This window comes from Phyllobates terribilis, unplaced genomic scaffold (genome assembly GCF_046119375.1).
Source record: "Phyllobates terribilis strain yellow unplaced genomic scaffold, ASM4611937v1 Scaffold_171__1_contigs__length_4068163, whole genome shotgun sequence".
In the NCBI taxonomy this organism is placed as follows: domain Eukaryota; kingdom Metazoa; phylum Chordata; class Amphibia; order Anura; family Dendrobatidae; genus Phyllobates; species Phyllobates terribilis.
Window position 1 is genome coordinate 1,625,977 of NW_027362931.1, and position 6,000 is coordinate 1,631,976.

Below are 6,000 nucleotides of genomic sequence, written 5' to 3' on the forward strand. Positions count from 1 at the left end.
CACCCGGATCAGTCAGGATTTATGCCGGATAGATCGACGGCCATTAACTTGAGGCGACTATTCCTTAATATGCAATTGGCCGCTGATAATGCTGGGCATGGAGTGGTGGTCTCATTAGACACACGGAAAGCCTTTAATAGTGTGGAGTGGAGTTATCTTTTTCGTGTTTTCCAGTTGATGGGAATTGGTCCGTTTTTTTTGGCATGGATAAAATTGTTATATACACGTCCGGTGGCCAGATTGAGAGTAAATGGGGAGTGGTCAGATAAATTTGATTTGACTAGAGGAACCAGACAGGGCTGCCCCCTCTCCCCGCTGTTATTTGCTCCGGCCATAGAGCTGTTGGCTGCTGTACTGAGACAGTCAGACGTGGTGAGGGGATTCCGGTATGGTGTGGCGGAGGAGACGATAGCGTTGTACGCAGATGATATTTTATTATTCTTACAGGACCCTCAGATATCATTACATGGAGCAATAGCTATTATCAATAGATTTGGTTTATTATATGGGTTACAAATTAACTGGGATAAATCTCATATTATGGAAATAGACTCCCTGAATAGTTTAGATGTTGAACAGGTGGAGCGTACACAACTCAAGTTGCTACAAGAATTTAAGTATCTTGGAATTACAATAACATTACCAGTAAAGGAGTACCTTCAGCTGAATGTATACCCGATACTGGGGAAATTAAAGGATAAAGCATCTACATGGAGCAAAATGCGCCTCTCGGTGGTGGGACGCACCAATCTTCTTAAAATGGTGCTGATGCCCAAATTGTTGTACGTTTTACATAACTCCCCTGTGTGGATTCCTCGGTCGGTGTTCCAGCACATTAATGCAATATTTAGAGATCTGGTCTGGGGTGGAGGGCAGCCTAGGATTAAGATGGAGACTCTCCAGAGGCCGAAGGAGGAGGGGGGTCTCGCTCTACCAAACCCGTGGGTATATTTTTTGGCAGCTCAGTCCCAGCATATTAGAGGGTGGGAGCAGAGGGCAGGGAATGGGACTATTTGGGCGGTTCTGGAACTTTATCTTAAAAAGAGTCCATTGGTAGTGGGTCTAGAAACGGGACTTTTTGGGAAGATGGGCAAGTCATACCTGACCTGTGGCCTAATCCATAAATTGTGGACGAGGGTGAAGAAGATTAGAGGCATAGTGGGGCTGACAACGTATACTCCTATTTGGGATAATGAAAACCTATGTGAATTTTACAAAATAAGAGATCTGAGAGGCTGGGTGGTAAAGGGTGTACAATACATCTACCAACTGATGGATAATCAAAGCATCAAAACCCTAGAGACGCTGAAAGAGGAATTTCACTGATCGGACGGACACAGTTATCAGTAGACACAGGTTAAACATGCGTTTATTAAGCCAGGGAAAATCAGGAACCGATCTGTTCAAAGGGACATCGTCATTGATTATATTTGTATGGGGGGATGTAAACAGGTGTCATATCTACGGTGTATGCCGATCTGCTTCACACCTTTCTACTGAATTATCCTGTTTTGGCGAAGGGAAAGTGGGAAGCAGATGTTGGTACCATTGAGGATGACAGGTGGGAATCCATATTAGAATATATCCCCAAGCTGACTCTAAGTGAACCCGCCAGAATGTCCCAACTACTTCTTATTCACAGAGCGTATAGGTCGCCCGATTTTATGTTCAGAATAGGGGTACGGGAGACCTCGGATTGCCCGAGATGTGGGTCAGAAGCTGCCGGTATACTACATGTTATGTGGAGTTGCCCAAAACTTGGAAACTATTGGTCTGAAGTAGCTGGCCTAATTGAAGGGCGTTATCACTGTATAATTCCTACAGATCCAGTGGTTTGCTTGCTGGGATATGTGGAGGAACTTGTGGGGAATGATATCGCAAAACTGGCAATTGCCAGACTCTTATATGCAGCTAGAAAGGTAATAGCGAGGTATTGGGTGCGACCGGAGCCTCCCTCTAGACAGGAGTATATAAGGCAGGTGGATTATGTGGTGCGGATGGAGGAGAAAATCTATTTCAAAAGGAAAAATGCCAAACTCAGTGACAACCTATGGGCACCATGGAAGGTGTGATTAATGCTATTGGAGGGAAGATTCCGGTGAATACACTACGAAATGCAGTGAAATGGTTATAGGATGTTTTGTGGGATATTGGATCATATCTTATATAATGATGAGGGATTATTGCTGTCTGTAAAAGGGGAGGGGGGTTGAGGGTTCTTTTTGCTAATAAGAAAATGGAAAATTGTTATACTGAAGTTGTATTTCATTATTTTTTTCTAAATGAATAAAAAATTATCTGATTTAAAAAAGATAACGTCACATAATAAAGTCATCAATAGAAAAACCCCAATATAAAACTTCACAAGTAAGTACAATAATATATATATTTTAAATAATTATACATGCGAGCATATAAGATGTGATGTTAATAGTGGAGCGTAAGTTCACGTCGCATATTCAGGCCGGTAGGATAACATGTATCCAGATTCATCATCCAATTATGCCTCTGGGTTTTGGAGACGTTTTCTGATGTCTCCTCCTCTGGGATTGGATATAATTTTTTCGATACTGAAAACCTGCAGTGAAATCTTCTTGTTGTGGCATTGTATGAAGTGCCTGGAAGCATAGGATGTGTTGCGGCTGTATCTGACATATTATATACATCTGTGATCTGCTCAGAGAGTCGTTCTTTTAATCTTCGTATGGTGCACCCCACATACATTTTGTCACATGAATTACATTTAATAACATACACCACATGATCACTGTTACAATTAATGTATTGTTTGATATGATTGTGATTTGTCTGAATTATGAAAGTCCTTTGTTATTTCTACATTTTGGCATAAATTACATCGACTGTGTCCACACTTATAAAATCCCGGGCAATTAAGCCCGGTGTGGCGTTTTTGTATTGGATTACATACATTTGGGGATAAAGTATTTCCCAAGGTTTGTGCTCTTTTGGATACTACCCGGATACCTGGGGTTAGAATTATAAAGAGTGTTGCATCATCCTGAAGAATAGGTAAAAAAATGTTAAGATTATCTTTTTTAATACTATAAAATTGTGGACTGAATTGTAAAGAAAGTACTAAAGTATTAGAAAGATAATCTTAACATTTTTACCTATTCTTCAGGACGATGCAACACTCTCTATAATTCTAACCCCAGGTATCCGGGTAGTATTAGTTATTTAAAAATATATATTTTTGTACTTTCTTATTTGTGTAGTTTTATATTGGGGTTTATCTATTGATGACTTTATTATGTGACGTTATCTTGATTGAAATCACACGATTAAACTACCAATACAAAAGACAATCTTGAATTGTATTGGAGGGCCTTTTATATATAATCACGCATGTTAATTCCAGGTATAGCTTTGACTAAGAACGCAGGCTTGCGTTTGAAACGCGTTGCTTTGCCTTTTTTCTCCATGGAATTTCCATTTTACCATTAAAATCTTTTTGCGCATGACAGAAGCTGGAACATTTTGTATTTTTACTTCTAACGCAAGTGGTCCCTTGAGGGCCATGCTTCAGGACGCCAGGAAGTGTGGGTAAGCTGGTTTCTTTTTTCTCCTGTTTGACAGATATTATACTCCATTTAAAGCCTGCCAGCTGTGTGTTCAAACCTATTCACACTTGGTCGCTGACCAATAGCATATCTATTAGGCCACTACCTAAAACTGTGGTCATTAGACATGATCCTATATTACTGCAGTAATAATACAGACATTTTTGGGAATGTGTCAAATATTATACTCCATTTAAAGTTGGCAAGGCATGTGGCAAGGGACGGGGAAGTGGACGTTGCCAGTCCAACCGCTAAGTCTTCCCGAATCTTGCTCTTTTTTAAAGACTGTACAGTTAACCCAAAAAAGGCCATTTGCAACATCTGTAATGCCAGCATCAGCAGGGGCAGCAAAACTACCAGCCTGACTACAACCAGCATGCTCAGGCACATGACAGCAAAGCACCCGACTAGTTGGGCAGAGCGCCAGGGTCCAGCAACAGTGTCTGCGGGTGACACCACTACCTGTTCCGCTGTTGTGCGTGCACGACAATCCCCTGTCTATGGCGCAGGCGAAGATGCCTCCCGCCCTGCACCTGTCATTGTACACTTGCAACCACCACCATCAGCATCCACGTTCTTGTCCCAGTGCAGCGTTCAGCTGTCCCTACCCCAGCCCTTGGAACACAAGCGCACATACGCAGCCAACCACCCTCAGGCCACAATACTAAACTGCCACATTTCTCGACGGCTTGCACTGGAAATGTTGCCTTTAGGATTTCCGCAACCTCATGGCGGCGGCCGTCCCTCGGTACTTGGTCCCCACCCACCACTATTTCTCCCAGTTTGTAGTCCCAGCCTTACACAAGCACGTGTCCCAGAATATTACCCGTGCCCTCACCAACGCAGTTACTAGGAAGGTCCACCTAACCACAGACACATGGACAAGTGCTTGTGGTCAGGGACGGTACATCTCACTGACGGCACTCTAGGTTAAAACTGTGGAAGCCAGGACCCAGTCGGACCCTGGGACGGAACACGTCCTCCTGACGCTGAGGATTGTGAGCCCTGGGTCAATCAGAGTTCCCCACACATTCTACAGCTCCTGCATCTATTCCTCCTCTTCAGCCTGCATATCCGAAATGACCACATCAGTCGCAAGCTGGAAGCACTGCCACCGCGAAGCGGCAACAGGCTCTGCTGAAGCTAATATGCTTAGGTGACAAACGGCACACTGCTGCAGAGTTGTTGAAAGCTTTAACAGAGCAGGCAGATCTGTGGGTCTCACCACTGAACCTACAGCCAGGCATGGTCATGTGCGACAATGGCCAGAACCTGGTGGAGGCTCTGAGGCTTGGCAATCTCGCACATGTACCGTGCCTGGCCCATGTGCTCAAATTAGTGGTTCAGCGGTTTCTCAAAACCTACCCAGATCTGCCCGAGCTCTTTGTGAAAGTACACTGCATGTGTGCCCATTTTAGAAAGTCAGCTACAGCTTCCACTGCCCACGTATTGGAACTCAACGTTGCAGATGTTGGGAAGGATTTGTGAGCAACAGAGGGCAGTTGTTGAGTACCAGCTTCAACACGCCCGTCGGTATTCAGGTCAGCCTCCGCACATAAGAGCTGATGAGTGGGAATGGATGTCTGACATCTGTGCCGTCCTCCAAAACTGAGGACTCAACCAGGATGGTGAGCAGTGATGACTCCATAATTAGCGTCACCATCCCGCTTCTCTGCTTACTGAAACACTCGCTGCTCACAATTAAAGAGGAGGCTTTGCAGGCAGAGCACAATGAGATGGAGCAAGGAACTATACAGGGTGATGCTACACAGCCCAGCCTCATCTCACCCCAATGTGGATTGGGTGAAGAAGATCAGGAGCTGGGTTCCAGCGCTACAGACGGTACTACCCACACCACATTCGTACCGTCTATTCAGCTTGGATGTCCCGAGAAGAGGGAGAGCGAAGAGGAGGAGAACATGGACAGTCGTCCTCTTGGTGAGGACAGGGAAGTCTTGACTGTTGGCAGTCTGGCACACATGGCTGACTTTATGTTCTGCTGCCTTTCCTGTGACCCTCACGTTATATGCATTTTGAGCAACAGTAATCACTGGTTGGTCACACTTCTAGACCCGCGCTACAAGGAGAACGTTCTAGTCTGGCAGAGAAGTCTATTAAAATGTTGCAGTACCAGAAGGCCCTTGATGAAGAATTATCTGACAACGCTGGTAGCAGAGGTCACATTTTGTTGGATAACCAAGGAGTACAGGTGAGGGAGACACAAACCAGAGACAGGGAAACACTGTCAAAGGTCTGGGACAGTTTTCTCAGACCCTCCCAGCGCCTAGGCCCTGATTCGTGAGGTACTCTGACAAGAAGGGAAAAGTTTTGGAAGATGCTGAAGGAGTACCTTGCTGACTGTACCAACGTCCTCCGTGATTCCTCTGTGCCTTACAGCTATTGGGTATCCAAGCTACAC